At 37.6% G+C, this 18,183-nt stretch overlaps 1 pseudogene; it reads left to right on the plus strand.

The window, feature by feature from the left end:
* Positions 1–17,814, plus strand: LOC132047676 (putative germin-like protein 2-1; annotated as a pseudogene).
* The last annotated feature ends 369 nt before the right edge of the window (positions 17,815–18,183 follow it).

Consider the following 18,183-nt stretch of genomic DNA (forward strand, 5'->3'; position numbering starts at 1 on the left):
ATGGCCTCCTCATCGTTTGTTGTCTATTTTCACGGACGTGGTAAGGTAAATTATTTGGGGTATCGCGTGGAGTTTGATACCTCAAGGTATGACGGTAAAAGCAGGAGGAGGAGGAAGAGGATAAGTCCAGTTGCGGAGCTCCGTCCGAATTGGAGATCTGGGATGACAGGAAAGTGGGCTGTGGTTGGTGAAGACAAGGACATCTACTGGGTTGCGGGATTCAACACTAGTGCTGCTAGCGACATTTACGTTTGTATGGATTTGCTTAAACATAGCAGCAGAAACTAGCAACCATTGGGAAACCGTATCTTCCACGAATATTCCCCGTACCTCGCCCTTCGTCGCTGCCGTTGGTGGAAAGCTATGTGTTGTCTCCGGCTATGACTACCCCCCAAAGGATGCGGTGAAGGATTCTTACGTTCATGCATGGAGCAAGTGTGGTGAGATGTACTACCCCGCCACCAATTCCTGGACCTACCTGGAACCCCCTATGCAATTTTTTCGTCCTTTTGTTCCTTCCAAATCTGCTCTGCATCTTCTGGAGGATTAAAAAAAAAGATGAAATTGTGTTTTATTCCTTGTTTGATGCTTCTATCCTGCTTTACGACCTAACTGCTAATGAATTGAGTGGTGCTAAAGGCCTGCCTTCTTTTGATTTGTGGCGACGTCCTCTCAATTCTCCTCCAAAGTATATCTAAGCTTGTGAAAACCTTCAAACCCTACGCCATGTTACTATAAATACAACGTCAGTGTTCATAAACAACACATTCTATTGGTTCACCTATGACCTCTACTTGTTTGCATATGACATTAAGCTTCGAAGATGGTCCTGTCACCAAGTCTTAAACACAAATTGCACCCACTTCAACCCACTTATTATTCCTCGGGATATCATCGTACCCCCGTTTTGCTTGGCCTGCCAAATGGGAATCTTGTGGTGATTCTCCAGGAACAAGATCATCACTTTTTAACAATGGCCTGCCTCGCCGTGTCCAGACAAGAGGTGGGAAACTACTTATGTGTGTCCCTGAAGTATTTTCAGCACTTCTTCATTGATGATCCTTCTTTTCTGCTCCTTGATGGGCAGGCCATGTGAGTAGTACAGCACTCTAACCCCTTTTAGTTTCGTTTGTATGTACTTGCTACTCCATTTTGCAACTGAGAATGTATTATGTCTTCGTGATTTCTTGTAAGAAACCTTTTAATTTGGTGGGCACACACCCACACGGCTACACCTATGATATGTTAATTGAAACACATCAAACTCATGCACTTGAACTTCTCACTTTGAGCTTTTGCCATGAACAATACTTAAACAAGTGTAAAATTGAAAAAGATGAGAATACTTAAACAAGTGTAACATTGAAAAAAGATGAGGATTTGAGCCACCTCGTGGTCCTCGTGAATAGTCAAAAGACTAGGACAAAGAGAATATTTTACTTTTTAAAAGATTCTAAAATCAATTATTCCTCACAAAAAGCACTTTGAGGGATTAACAATTATTTGTTGTAGGCTTGCAGCTTCGCAAAATTTTCAATTAAAGATATTCAGTTATCCTAAGTTTTGATTCACAGTTGCCTCTTGAATTGGATTGATGAACACCTAATAATGAACCTGAGATTTCTTTTTGGACTTTATTATTATTGTATATGCATCTTGTCAAATAACACTCTCTATATATTAAATCTAATACTCCCTCTGTTTCAATTTATGTGAATCCTTTACTATTTGGGGAGTCTACGAGGTAGTTCTTTGACCACGTTTTCTTTATATTTTTTTAAAAAATTATTTTAATAAAAAATTATCATAACTTATAGTACTTTTAATGTAGTTTCTAAATATATAAATTTTATTTTTATAAACTTGAAAAACCTATGTTAAAATTTAAGGTCAAAGTTATAAAGTTTGACCCTCGTACTCCAAAAGGTTCACGTAAATTGAAATGGAGAGAGTAAAGTGCATCTTATCTTAAAAAAAAAAAAAAATGAAATTCCAGGCTTTTGTCAAATACTGATGATGATTTGACTTTTGGGAAATCCCAAAACTATAATCTGACAGTTTATGATTATTATGCTACTATATAATGGAAAATAGTAACGAGAAAATTTTTGTTCTGCCTTTGTTTACTGCTTCCATGCACCGTTTAGTTTGTTTGACTTCTGCTAATGACTGTTGAAGGTTGAAAATTTGAAATATACTGGGTCAAGTACCGTGCACGGACGTGACAAATCAGCAATGGAAACCTAATGGTAATGAGTTGCTTCTATTTTCATATTTTTGCTTCATTCTATTTGAAATGTTATTGGTTCAATGGACAGAATAAGAAAATTTGAAGTGCATCCTTTTTTTTTTTTTTTTTCTCTAAAGAAATGTTTGTATACCGTAAAAAATATAGTAGTGATTTTTCATCATCCTGCTATTTTCTTTTAAACCAGCTCTCAACTTGGCTTTTCTCTTGGCGATTTTTCGATCTGCCAAGAGTTTCTAAATTGCTGTTACAAGTTTTCAAATTGCTTGTAATCATTTTCCAGTTTGAGATCAGGCTCAGTAGGAGAAGTTAGAAATATTTGATTCTTTCAGTTGTTAAACCCGTGTCTGCAGAGGCGGACCCAAGATTTGAGCAATCATTAATTTGGTATCAATATGACAAAAGTAAACCATCTGTCATACTTGAATTCGACAAGCTATTATATTATGAACAACAATAAAGTTTAGAAAAAAAGGAGAGTTTAAGCATATTTCAAACTTCAAGAGTTTTATAAAAAAGCTACTATATTATGAACAACAATCACTTGCAGCAATGGGTATTATGGGAAGGCATATGATTTAAGCCTATTTCAAACTTCAAGAGTTTTAATTTGTTCTTAACAAAAATTTTTTGAGCCAGGAATAATAAATGTGTTTGAAATTTAAAATATAAGAAATTTACTCAAATAAAATAAAGATTGAGGTATGTTCAGGAGTCAAAAGCATAAAGTAGATCGGCTCGACGGATGCCTACTACTTTGCCTAAGTGATTGTTGAATGCAGAAGGATTTGTATTTTTTTTATTTGTGAAGAGATATATTGTGCTTTGGAGCTTTTAATTTTGAGGGAGAGATTTAGAATAATATTTTCTGTTTACGTACCGAACAGAAGAAAAATAAGTAAAAAACCTACCCACGAAGAGTTAAGTAACAAGCCCAAATGAAATGATAGGAGTGGAAGGACTGATTTACTGTCTTTGCCCATCCACGCTAGTTTACTACATTTGCCGTGATTTAGAGATATAAACACGAGAAGCCTGTGCATTTTGATTGCTATAGTACATTTAGATGATGTTGGCAACACAGAATGAATTTCTACATAAGCTCATAAAATTTTGATGATGGGTGATCATGTAGTACTTTGTTAGAGAGGATATTGTTCAGTTAAATCCGATAATATGAAAAAAAATTAATTCCCATCTCCACATTTCCCCTCCCTCTCGCCCCCTCAGGCCAGCCACCACAAATAAAAACAATATACAGGAAGTAATAAACAAAAAGTAGAAAGGAAGAATAAATAAACAAATTAAAGGTTCGGCGGAGAGGTAGAATCCATCTGCAATCTGACAAAAGAATCAACTTATCATCAATAATTCTTACATTTGGCTGAGAAAAGTGAGAATCCATAGACTAATTCAGTTAACATACTTACATTATGACTGAACAATAATGATCAGAATCCTTTGGACTTATTCAATTATATCTGTTAACTTAATTCCCTTTCGGCACCACTTAGTACTATACTAGCCACCCGAGCCCGTGCCCAACGTAGGTATAGTGCTTAGTATGATTTTATCATTTTATGCAATATGTTGTAACACCTCGTACTTTCATACTAAACCATATCGGTAATATCCCGTAAATTCGAGTTAGATGTGAACGTATGAAACTAGTATAAAGATCATATTTTAGCTATATGAATCCATTCGGGTGATAAACAGTCATTTTTAAGTCAAACCAAAAAGTGAAGTTCTCAAGGCCTTCTAAATTCGTCTAAGTCTGAGACAGTTGTACTTATGGCCAGTTTTCGGGTAGTGACGTTAGGAATTTGAGAAAACTCAAAACATGAAAGTTGTAGGCCTTTGAAATACCTTTCCAACCATATATTATGGAGCTCAAACGGAGCTCTGTGCTAGAAGTTATACCCGTTTTACTCTGCGCGAAGTGTTGCGCGATCACGCGCGAGGCGTACCATGCGCCTTCGCGCGATCACCCGCGCGAAGTACATTTCGGCCGCGCGATCGCGCACCGAGGCAGGCAGCCACAACGCTGCGCGAAGTACCCTCCGGTAGGCTAACGTGCGCGACCGCGCACCGACCACGACGTTTTAAGAGCCAAATTTCGTTTTATTCATTCCCACTTCGTTTTAAACCAATTTTTCTGAGGTAAAGAACCCTAAAGAAGTCTCTCAAGCCCTAAGGACGAAGCTCTTCTCTCCCAACCTTCAAGATACTTTAAGGTAAGCCTATTCCATTCATTCCAAGTCAATTCCAACATACGTTCATGATCATTAAGCAAGAACTCATCATTCTTAACATAGGGTTTTCAAGAAAACCCATATCAAGGTTCAAAAATTCAAGATTTTGGAAATCCTCTTCAAAGCCCAAGTCTTTAATTCAAGTTTTGGAGCGACTAAGGTATGTGAGGCTAACTATCTATGTTAGGGAATGTTCATGATTCTCCTACGCCTCATTCTTCATACTTGTCGTAATTTGACTCAATATACGAGTTTAGCCCTAGTTTCATGATATGTTGTAGAACCGTTATCTTCTAGGGTTGCGATTCTGATTCGTTCATGGTTGACAATTTGAATATCATGAACTCAAAGACGTAATCTTTATAGACTTATGTATTGTTACCACATGAGTCTCGGTCCCAGAAATTCAAGATGCTCGAAGCTAAACGTTGTTTTAATTCGGTCCGGATGTCTATTTCGGCTTCAAAGATTGTTCATTGTTATTATGGTCTCAGTCCCTATTAATTAACCATAATTATACATATGTGATTTTGCCCGAGGGCACAGTACAGTCTTGTGTATACGTATACATGGCCGAGGCCATTGACTGACGCACTACTAGGCCGAGGCCATAGCGTGCATTTATTATTGGGCCGAGGCCCCACATATACAAACACAGATAATACAGATGATTCAAATACAGAGCAGGGAGTATTCATATCTCTATTTCCTTGCTATTACGATTACGATTATCGAGTTTCGATTTACGGTGTCGGTATTTTATTGCTTCGGTTGCTTTACATACCAAGCACAATTCAAATGTCTTGATGTCCCTTTTTATTGTTGGGGCTGCATCTCGCGATGCAGTAACGATATACGGTTGACGACTCGGCTCTTTAAGAATACACGTATCGGCCATCGGTGAGCCCCCAAATTCCTTCGGGGCATTGTCGGCTATCCGAGTTATTTCGGTTCATAGACAGCTTATTATTCGGTTTCTTAGAGGCTTCATAGACACGGTTCGAGACGGTCGATATTTATTATGTTAGCCTTGTTGGCGGTTATTCGATTGTTTTTGGTTTAAGCCATGTTGGCTACGTTCGGATATTTCGGATTGTCTAAGTATTTCCGCATTATGATTTCGGTCGGACCTTTAGTATATCGGCATGTGTTTTGTTGTTTCCACATTCGCTATGTTTTGATATCACATGTTGATTCGGCCCGGCTTGGTTCGCTCGGTCACGTACGGTCGCACCGGTGCCGTGTTACGTCCGAGCCCGTGTTCGGGGTGTGACAAAGCTTGGTATCAGAGCCCTAGGTTCAAGTGTCTTAGGGAGTCTATGAAGCCGTGTCCAGTGGGGTCTCTTTTATATGTGTGAGGGCCCCATACATATAAACAGTTGACCACCAAGACATTCAGGATTGTCTCATTTCTTTCTACTCTACATCGTGCCATGCCTTAGAGCAATAAGTAACTTTCTCTTCCAATCAAATTACGTATGTTTCGAATGCGCAGGCGACGAACAGATAATTCAAGGTCCAAGTAAGGATGTTTACCCATAGGGGGTACAATTGTGCAAAGACTTGGGTAACGAATGAGACTTCAAGTGTTATTGAAAGTGGAATACAATGTAAGTTGCCCGAGAAGGGGGTGTAGTAGAATGAATGGTAAGTTGAATGATAATGATGTTCTTGAGAAAGGAGAATGAGAGATAGCGAGAAGGGATAATAGAGAAATTAGAAAAGGAGCTAAGTACGCGGGGAGAAACGTAAATCATGAAGGATCTCAAGAAGGTGGAGCGCGACGATTCTACGAGTTGCTCATCAAGACCCACTCCATCTACAGCTGGTGCACTAGTCTTGAGGTCTAGATATGATCAAAAAGGTCAGTTCAGCTAGAAACAGATTTTAAGAGCACCAGCCTCACAGTGACATACCAGTGTGAGCCACAGAAGTTTTCAAATCTTATGTGCAACAAGTGTTATAAGGACACAAAGAGGTGCATCGTTGGGCCTTAATGTGTGTTTCGGTGGCTTCTCTTAGTTCTCAAGCTCAGTCAGGTTGTAATACAGCTAAGCCTGATATTTCGATTCTGAAGATCGCTTGGAAGCTTCAGCGAGTCGTCGGGATAAAGAGGCATCCCCGCTTATCACCACGTATTTAAATTTTTAAAGTACGAACTATGCCTCGTTAAGAAAAGAGGTATGTATGAAATAATAACCATGAGCGAGATCGATTAAATTTTCGGGAATGATTTTAGTTTGTTTAAGTTAGTCGATCGTAGTTAGAGAGTACGATGGTTGTAAGTTACTATAAGAAGTAATTATTATTATGAGACAAGAAGATGTGACAAATTCTCGCTTAAGCTATGTGCGAGTGTTTATCCCGGATGTGTATAGTCTTATATGATTTTGATGTGTATAGAAAGTTTGGGTTTAGTTGTTCCAATCGTTCATATAAGATAGATGAAAGTTTATTAAGTATGATCCATAGTTCAGAAAAGATAGTATATGACCATAGAATAGCGTCGGATGATGAGGGAGAGTTAGAAATAACTCGGGTTATTCGAGAGTGTATCAAGAAAATATGAAGCTAGAGGGTGATTAACAGAAAAATAGTAAGTAAGTTTTGAGTAGATACAATGCATTAGCAATTTCAGCAGAACTAGTAGAAGTATGATTTGATTTCCTTAGTCAGATGAACACCTTAAGTGGGTGATAGTTCGGATACATCCAAATGTGTATTAGAAACCAAGGGCTTAAATTAAATTCGGAGTAGAGTGATCACCGAGTGAAGAAGAAATCAGCTAGGGTAAGAGAGAAAACTATTTAAGAATAGCCTTTAAGAGTTGTCAAAAAGGAGTTGTCCTAAAATTTATAGTGTGAGCAGAGTTAAGTCACTAAGATAGAGTATGTTGGTTATGAATACAGTAGCAACCCGTTCATGTAAGTAGTTTAGCTTTTCCCAGTAAGAAATTGCTTAGGAGTGAGTCAAAAAAAAAAAAAAAAGGGTTGTCAGTGTTATAGAGTACAAAGGAATTACAGAAGATAAGGAAAGTTAATTAGATCCCAACGAAATAGAGGAGTTTGCAAGTATAAGACGTTAGCCTTGGTCTAAGGGGGAGATGCATAAATAGCCAGTAAGTCTAGTGAGATAATTGAAGACCCGAAGGGTTAGCATGAGATATGAAGAAGAACCTCAATTCAGTTAGGTTGGCATAATGAAACAAGCCTCTATAAGCAATATGCCTTAATTTAGAAAGTGTTAAAAGTGAGTGGAATGATCGTCGAACGAATCGTGTCAAGTTCAATTATTATCAATTAGGCGATCATAGAAAAGCTATAAGATCATGCCCAGTTATGTGTCACAAGGGTAGTGCCATTGCACGAGACTCTAATTTTTAAGGTGCTAGTCAAAGACTTAGCGCACCACAAAGATATATGAGTATTTTAGGAAGTATCTCAGAAAAAATCAAGCATGGGAAGTACAGCTTATGATTTAGGCATACAAGAAAACTATGATGAAAGAAGTTCACCGCTTATCTAAGCTAGGAATTCGACTTTCAGACTCCGAAGTGGGTGGAGTTATTGCCCAGAACATGGCTTATTCCTCCTTAGTCATCGAAGTTAGAGAAAGCGCTTTTTAGTTATTCCTACTTGCTGCAGATGAAAGAAGGGATTCACAAACACAAAGCCTTAGCTTTTGAACAAGGGGGAGATAACGGTACCTTGAGATACCGAGGCAGATTATGCATTCCGGATGTAGATGGACTCAGAGAGCTAATTATGTCAGAAGCTCACTATTCTAGGTCTACCTCATTCGGCCTAGGAGGCATGATTTAATTTGGGTGATTGTGGACGGACTTACGAAGTCGCCGCACTTCTTGCAGCCAAGACCCCGCATTGAACAAGATTATGCCAAGTCATATGTTAATGAACTTGCCGCATTGTATGGGACCCTAGTGTCCATTATTTAAGATTATGGTGCTCGGTTACACAACAACTTCGAAAATCCTTTCGTAAAGAATTGGGTACCAAGGTGAACCTTAGCACGGCTTTTCATCCTCGACAAATGGTCGAACGTATACGCTATTAAGATCTCATGTTATAATATTCATGTTAGTTCAATACTCGTACATTTATGTCACTTAGTACTCGTATATCATCCGGTACTCACGTATTCATGCTAGTCCAAAAGATTCATTTAATCCGCATTCGCTTAATCCAAAGATTCGATCGCTCGGTATTCGGTTAACCCGCATTCGTTAGCTCGCATTCACTCGGCCAGTTTTCGGTGGTTCAATAGACATTCGGCTTAGTATCTCGGCAGCTTTAGTAAAATTGTATTCATTGCTTCGGTGAATGCTTGTGTCCTTGATTTCAAGGTAATCGGGATGGCACCGTTTAGAACCCTTTTTGACGAAGGTGTAGATCATCAATTGTTAGTTTAAAGTTGGGGAAGCGAGTTGTTAGGACCGCATTTGGTCTATCGGGCTATGGAGAAAATCAAGTTAATTCAAGAGCGTTTGAAGACACGGCATAGAAGTCGCTAAAAGTCCTATTCGGACGTGTGGTGTAGAGACTTAGAGTTCCAAGTTGATGACCGGGTGTTTACAAAGTTTCGCCTATGAAAGGCGTTATGAGATTTGGGAAGAAGGAAGCTTGCCCCCGCTATTGGGCCATATAAATCAAGGCAATGATCGGGAAGTGGCACCGTTTGGAAGACCCGTCTCTAGTTGTTCCTACAAAAATCATAGGGGTTAAATGTCACGACCCGTACGAGCGTTACGAGTAGATCATCAATTGGTCTATCCTATTCTCATTATCAAGTGGGCCGAAGCCGTGCCATTTTTTTTCGTTAGAACCTTTACATTAGCGTCATCATAAACATGGAATAATAAACTTTTTGCTATCCGCTATAAAAGATACAAACATGCGTCGGAGAAAATATTACACATATACGAGTTATATATATACCAAGGGAATGAGGCTCCGAAACAGAGCGCTGCCATTTGGAGGCTCGTTCGTGGCCGACTCGCGCGGCATGAACAAACCAAAGTCGTCTATTCGGATGTAAGGCATGAATAATAACATAGTAAATGAACATGGTATAGTCATAACGATATGAGAAGTCTTAGAGTTCCAGGCGTACACCACGTTGATACGGGTATCCGAGGAGGACATGAAATCCAAGTACCCATTTCGAAGAACAAGTTTGAAGATGAAAGGCGTTATGAGATGTCATATATATATCATATATCGTCATGTCTCATCCCGCGTCGGGATGATAAGCAGTTATCGTCTTATGTTTCCCCATAAACATATTCATATATTCACATTTATATACATATGTCATAGTAAAACATAGTCATAGATATACCATGGTAGGTACACGTTTGACATACTCGTTATCATTTACCCATGTTTGACATCGTCGTTGTCATTGTAAAATCATATTCGTCGTTTTAGTCATAAAAACTATCAAAACGCAAAACTTGGATTTTGGAGGAAAATGAATATTTTTGAAAACATTTATAAACTTTCTAAGAAGAAAAGTCACGCTTTAAAATCATAGTTTTCAACTTTTGAAAATAAGGACGTTCGTAGGACTTTATCATATCCGGCATCTCTATATCATAGGAATATCCTTGTAAGCATGGTTACGATACTTGTCTTTTGAGGACGACGAATCAAAAGTTTCCATTGGATTCTACTTTATAATAAGTCAACAGGACAACAAGGAAAATCCGGAACAAAGGGCCCATCGGGTCAAATGAGGTGGCGTACACAACTTACATATAATACGTGTCATGACGTTACTTGAAGGTCTTAGGGTAATCGGGTCTCATTTTTGCAAGTTCTAGATGTTTAGACATTTCCTCAACAATTCATGCACTTTTGGGTTCAATCTTCTTTGAATGAATAGTAACTATTTTCATTTGCGGAAGGAGTTAGGAAGGTCCCCGAGGCGCGAAATCAAGCCTATACGTCTAAGACATGCCAAGAAAGGAAGGGGAAACCTTACATATTTCCACTCCTTTTGCTACTTCAAATTTACGTTGCAATCTCGTCAAATCTGCGCGAATTGGTCATGTTTACCAAAACTCTCATTAGTATACTTAGAGTTAGAATCTTGAGGAACCAGCAGCTCAAATTTCGGTCAGAATATACCATCCTCAACATTCAATTTAGTCAAATTCCATCAAACACAATCCGGAATTCAAACCCGTTATTAACATAATTCAATAACTACATTAGCGGTTCACATATTTCATTCAAGACGCATAATCTCAATTTACCACTTTCTTCAAAGCCTTCCAACTTCGATGAACACAATAACAACATTATAATTCATATGTCGACAACACCACACTACCAACATTATTTTCCATGCATACTAAGACATAATACTCCCTTTACATGAACTTTCACAACAAGTCTCCAATAGCTACCATTTCACAAAAATTCACTAAGTTCTTGTTAGTCATATAGAATCCACATAACAACAACCAACATACTAAGTAAAATTAACTCATTTTCCTCCACACTACACTACCACTACACGGCCACACCATGCACACACATGCACGGTCACATACTCACACACACCATACATGTCAAGCATGCACACTACAACCTCTCCAAATTCATCCAACTTCCATTATTAACATAGTATTCACAACAATAACAACCAAGCACTAGATAAAATAAGTAAAACATAACCTTCCACACATACACACCTATACTACACCTCACGGCCACAACAAGATTTTTCCCCCTTCCATGAGTTTCATCCACTTTTAGCATGCTACAACACACAAAACCATCCATAACATGAAAAAGTGAATTCTTACCTTCTTCCTTAATTCTTCAACTTGCTTAAAATTCCAACTTGTCTTTTCTTGCTCTAATGAACCCTCCACCTCGTTAAGCACCCTTGACTTGGTAGAAAATGATTTTGGAGGAATTTTTGCAAATTTTCCTTGGAAATTTTTCTATGGCCGAAAGGCCTATTTTCTCCTTCTTTTCTTTCTTTTGTTTTTCTTGAAGTCTCCGACAATTTTGTGATAAAGATGACTTAGTCATCTATTTAATTCCCAGAGTTAATTAATCATGGGCCTAACATACATGGCCGGTTGGGCCTTCAAATTTCCCAAAAAAAAACTTTCAAGCCCACTTATTTTTTTAGGCTAAGTTCTTGTAGTTCATGAAACATTTTTCCAACTTCCAAATTTGCCCTTCGTCTTTCTCCATATTTCCACGAGTCATATTGCGAATTTCCTTTTATGCCCTTGACCTTCCTCATTAATTCCGCTTCTAAATTTTTCATACAACTCATATGCCAAACAAAATAAAATATGGCCTCGCTTATTGTCTTCCCGCGATTGTTTCGAATTATCCCACTTATTTTTTTGGGCTAGTTCTTGTAGTTCATGAAACATTTTCCAACTTCCAAATTTGCCCTTCGTCTTTCTCCATATTTCCACGAGTCATATTGCGAATTTCCTTTTATGCCCTTGACCTTCCTCATTAATTCCGCTTTCTAAATTTTTCATAAGCAACTCTATGCCAAACAAAATAAATATGGCCTCGCTTATTGTCTTCCCGCGATTGTTTCGAATTATCCGATTGCACTAAAATGCGGGATATAACATTAAAGATAACAATAACGGAGGAGATCCCCTATAGCCATTTTGGATCGTCAAGTTCGCAAGTGAGAACCAAGGAAGTAGCCTCGGTAAAAGTGTTATGGAGAAGTCGAGAAAAGTGAGGAAGTTACATGGGAAGCTGAGACATGAAATCCAAGTACCCATTTTGTTTGAAGAAAACGCAAGCAGAACTCCCAAGGTAACTTTCCATAGCCCATGTCATGTCATGTCTCATGTTTCACGCTTATGTCTTATGTTTCAGTATTCATATTTCCATGTAATCACGTCATTTCATGTCCCACGTTTCATGTATGTTCCTTCATGTTCGTGTATTCAAGCCATCAATCTTAACCACGACCCATCATTCGAGGACGAACGATCCCAAGGGGGAGATATTGTAACACCTCGTACTTTCATACTAAACCATATCGGTAATATCCCGTAAATTCGAGTTAGATGAACGTTTAAAACTAGTATAAAGATCATATTTTAGCTATATGAATGCATTGTAAACAAATATTTTGAAGTCAAACCAAAAAGTGAAGTTCTCAAGGCCTTCTAAATTCGTCTAAGTCCGAGATTACTTATGGCCGCTTTCTCGCAATGACATTAGGAATTTGAGAAAACTCAAAACATGAAAGTTGTGACGCTGAAATACCTTTCCAACCATATATTATGGAGCTCAAACGGGCTCGTGCTGGGTTATACCCGTTTTACTCGCGCGAAGTCTTCGCCGATCGCGCGCCGAGGCAAGAGCACGCCGCCGCGCGATCACCGCGCGGGCACATTTCATTCGCGCGATCGCGCACTCGCAGGCAAGCGAGTTCACGCTTCGGCCGCGCGATCACCCGCGCGAAGTACTTCCGAGCGCGACCGCGCACCGACCACGACGTTTTAAGAGCCAAATTTCGTTTTATTCATTCCCACTTCGTTTTAAACCAATTTTTCCGAGGTAAAGAACCCTAAAGAAGTCTCTCAAGCCCTAAGGACGAAGCTCTTTCTCTCCCAACCTTCAAGATACTTTAAGGTAAGCCTATTCCATTCATTCCAAGTCAATTCCAACATACGTTCATGATCATTAAGCAAGAACTCATCATTCTTAACATAGGGTTTTCAAGAAAACCCATATCAAGGTTCAAAAATTCAAGATTTTGAAATCCTCTTCAAAGCCCAAGTCTTTAATTCAAGTTTTGGAGCGACTAAGGTATGTGTGAGGCTAACTATCTATGTTAGGGAATGTTCATGATTCTCCCTACGCCTCATTCTTCATACTTGTCGTAATTTGACTCAATATACGCTTTAGCCCTAGTTTCATGATATGTTGTAGAACCGTTATCTTCTAGGGTTGCGACAGAATCGTTCATGGTTGACAATTTGAATATCATGAACTCGGACGTAATCTTTATAGACTTATGTATTGTTACCACACGAGTCTCGATGCTAGAAATTCAAGATGCTCGAAATGATCGGTGTTTTAATTCGGCAAGATGTCTATTTCAAATTCGGAAGATTGTTCATTGTTATTATGGTCTCGGTCCCTATTAATTTACCATAATTATACATATGTGATTTTGCCCGAGGAGCACGATACGATCTTGTGTATACGTATACATGGCCGAGGCCATCGGTGACGCACTACTAGACCGAGGCCATAGCGTGCATTTATTATTGAGGCCCACATATACAAACACGTATAATACGGATGATTCGGATATAGAGGAGTATTCATATCTCTACTTCCTTGCTATTACGATTCTGATTATCGGTTTCGATTCTAAAAGTCGGTATTTTATTGCTTCGCCTGTTTACATACCCAATTTATAATTCAAATGTGTTGATGTCTCTTTTATTGTTGGCTATCTCGCGACGCAGTAACGATATACAAAGGACGACTCGGCTTTTGAATACACGTATTGTCCTTCGGGCATTGTCGAGTATCCGCTTTTGATTCATGCATGACTCTATTATTCGATTCTTGTGAGGCTTCGTAGACACAACGGACTTATTTATTATGTTAGCCTTGTTAGCGGTTTATTGTTTTTTTGGTTTAAACCACGTTGGCTACGTTCGTATATTTCGTTTTCTAAGATTTCCGCATTATGATTTCGGTTTTAGTATATCGGATGTGTTTTGTTGTTTCCACGTTCCGGGCTTATGTTTTGATATCACGTATGTTGATTCACCACATTGTTCGTTCGGTCACGTACGTGCAAGAAGGTGTCGTGTTACGTCCGCTCCAGTTCGGCGTGACATATGTTTTAAGTAATAATTTATTTGAAAGTCTAAGTCTATACTTAGGATGTTCAATGATCTATTTTATCAAGCTTCTTAAGGAAATTTTGATAATGAGTCAAACTTCAATGTTCACATAACAATTATTCGCATGGTTTTATTTTATGTGATGCACTTTTTAATTTTTATAGTAGAATATTTTATTCAGATTAAGAAATAATCTTAGCAAGAACCCATTTAGCTGTGAACTTAAACATGATACTATAAATTTTATTCTACTGATACATTGGCATAATATTGTCATTTCACCAAACAAATTGCCGTTTACCAAAACCGATACTGTCAGAACTATAGTATGATTTTATAACTTAACATAAAATATATTACTATGTGATTATTATAATTTATATTCTATCAAAGTTAGAGAATTTTTAACTGTAGAATATTAGTAGTATATTTTTACATAGATTATATACTGTTATGTTTTAAAAGATTGTACCCTTTTCCGATTCAATTATGAAAATATAATAAATTAACCTTAACTAAACAAAATTTCATTAATCAAGATATTTAAACGATGTACATTTATTTGATCAGTAGGATAGCATTAGCAACTGAATATCAAAGACTCAAAAGGTATACAATAGCACGTGTATAAAGCTGGAATGGTGATCAGGACTGAAATGATAAATTCATATGGGTCCATTATCGTAAAGGCTAGTAAAGTCTTCACAATCCAAAAATAAAGAAGCAACTACAGTAGCAAGCACTACTGACCAATCAGGAAAAGCAAATTCGTCATGAGTTACCAAAATATCCCTGTACCATAAATTAAGAAAAGCAGCCGGCAAATAGGGGTTGCGGTCTTTTCGTCAAACCACATAAATATCCCATTATTATACACATAACGTACAGCCTGTCAATGCATGAGTATAGCTTCCTACTTCATAGCAAAATTATCAACTACATCTGAAAAGACAGAAATGACCCTTGGTCGCCTAGCAGGGATGACAACCACCAGCAGCTTCTGCGCGCTTCTATATATTAGAAAAAAAATCCCAGCGTTTTCCGTTTAAGATCGAATGAAAAAGCTTTCTCTAATCTCTATAAGCAGTCTATTATTTCAAAAGCCAAAATAAAAAAGAGAATTGAAATGCCTTCAAGGTTAAGCAGGGCTCTTGTTTGGAATTTGTTCAGTACTGTGTTTAGCATCTGACCCAAGTCCACTTCAAGATTTTTGTGTAGCAAACTCCACAAGCTCAGGTATACTATAATTTCAACTCTTTTTGGTATCGTTCTATTTTTTTTCCGTCAAAAAGAGTGCTTCCAACAAAATGAAAATTGAGCATAAAGAGTTACACATTTTAAAATCCTTACCATCTAGAGTGTTTCGTCATAATTCAAGTTTTTAATTGACACATTGACGGATCTAGAATTTTTAATGGGTGCACCCATACCCCAACGTAGGTCCGCTGTTGTTATCATCACTGGTTTCGACAATTAGCTCAAAATAGTAAGCAAATAGCATACACCTGGAGACCTAATTCTTGTATTGTAGCGTATTGTACTACTATCAAATAGCTCATCTATGATTAAATGAGTTTAGCTAATACACACTAACAGTGTACACTATCGAGGCAACTTATTAAAAACCCTTTAAAGTTAATTAACTTTATGGATCGATAACCTGCAAAACATGGTAAATGACATGATTAAACAAATAAAACTACATTGATCGATAAACGATAATGTAAAATATTTTACAAAATACAAGTTAAAACTCATATGTGATTGTGTCTAAAACTTGGCAGTGCACGTGAATGGGAAGGTTTGCAAGGACCCAATGCAAAGCTGGTACAATTAACTTGCACTTACCAGGCAACACATCAAACGCGATCGGGTTCATAGTAACTCCGGCGATCATTCACGGATTCAACACGCTCGGCATTGTTGCTGATTTTGCACCAAACGGTTTCAGTCCCCTTCACACTCATCCTCGTGCCTCGGAGATTGTGCTAGTCCTCGAGGGTCTTGTGGAAGTCGGGTTTGTAACTTCAGCCCCGGAGAACGGTCTCTTCACGAAAACGCTTGAAGTGGGTGAATTTTTTTGTTGTTCCACGAGGTCTTGTGCATTTTCAGAGGAATGTAGGAGAGGCTAATGCTGTTACCATTGCGGCTTTTAGTAGCCAAGGCCCTGCAACTATTCGCGTTGCGGATGCTAGTTTTGGATCAGATCCTCCGATTCCTGGTGATTTACTTGCTAAGGCTTTTCGAATTGATGGAAAGACAGGTACATGGGCGTTTTTCTGGTTGAATGGGCAAAAAAAGGGGAAAAAATGATTTGATAATTTAATTGTTACTTCTTTTACATTTTATGTAGTAGTATTTCCATATCAATCAGTTCAATTTGAATGACATCGTTCGAGTGTGGAAACTTTTATGGTAACTCTACTGAGATAATTTAATTTTCACCAATACATGATCATTGTATTTAAACTTGCTATGAATACCAAGTGTTCCTAATTAAATTAATACGATATTATTAATTTTTACAAGTTCAAGCAAAATTATGTACAACATGATTTGGCATATACGTGCAACTAGTAACTAAAAAGGGAGGTGACATTTATTTATAACGACGATCTTTTCAATTCATCACAAGTCAATAGATTCAGATTTAGGCCTTGTATTTTATTTAAAATCAAAACTTGGGTCACATGACTATTGTTTCAAGCTATGACCAACAATATTACAGCATTCTTTCACTTGAACATGGTTGATAAAGAGTAACAAAAACAAGTTTGTTTCGAACTTGATCTACGAATTCAAATGTGAAGCTTTTTTGGTAATTCTACTGAGATAATTTAACTTTTAACCATTACATGATCATTGTGTTTAATTATATTATTGATTCTCGCATGTTTAAACAAAGTTATATACGACATGATTCGGCATACACATGCAACACACGTGCAGTAGAACTAGTAACTAGAAAGAGAGGTTAGCATTTATTTATAATGACGGTCTATTCAATTCATCACAAGTCAATAGTTCATTAAACCTCACTTGTTCACATATAGTTAGAATTCAGATTTAGGCCTGGTATTTTATTTAAAATTAGAACTTGGATCACATAACTATTGTTTCAAGCTATGATGAACCAATGTGAAGTTCTTATTTCAGCATTCTCTCACTTGAACATCATTGATAAAGAGTAACAAAACAAGTTTATTTCGATCTTGATCTACAAATTCAAGTTTGAAGCTTATTTTTGAATTCTACTGAGATAATTTAATTTTTCACCATTACATGATCTCAGGTGTTTAAATTTGATATAAATACTAATTGTGCCTGATTAAATTTTATTTATATTATTAATTTTTGCAGGTTCAAGTAAAATTATGTACGACCTGATTCGACATACACGTGCAACGAACGCGCAGTGGAACTAGTAACTAAAAAGGGAGGTTTGCATTTATTTATAGCAACAATCTATTCAATTCATCACAAGTCAATAGTTCACTAAACCTCACTTGTTTGCATACAATTAGGATTGGGTCATTTGTACGATTGTCCTTCAAAAGCACTGATCTTTAATTTTTGCCCCATAAATTGTTGGTCTTTAATTTTTGTCTTTCGCCTAATACCCCGAGGTTCTGGGATAGAACCTTGGCTCAGTAAAAAAAAAAAAATTGCAAGATAGAGGTTTGTAGCAAAATTAGGCCTATTCAGGCAGCGGTTTGCCTTAAGGCAAACTTTTACTCAAAATTAGGCCTTAAGGACCTAACTATTTGGGCAAAGTTAGGCTTATTCAGGTAGAG

This window comes from Lycium ferocissimum, chromosome 2, assembly GCF_029784015.1.
Source record: "Lycium ferocissimum isolate CSIRO_LF1 chromosome 2, AGI_CSIRO_Lferr_CH_V1, whole genome shotgun sequence".
Lineage (NCBI taxonomy): Eukaryota > Viridiplantae > Streptophyta > Magnoliopsida > Solanales > Solanaceae > Lycium > Lycium ferocissimum.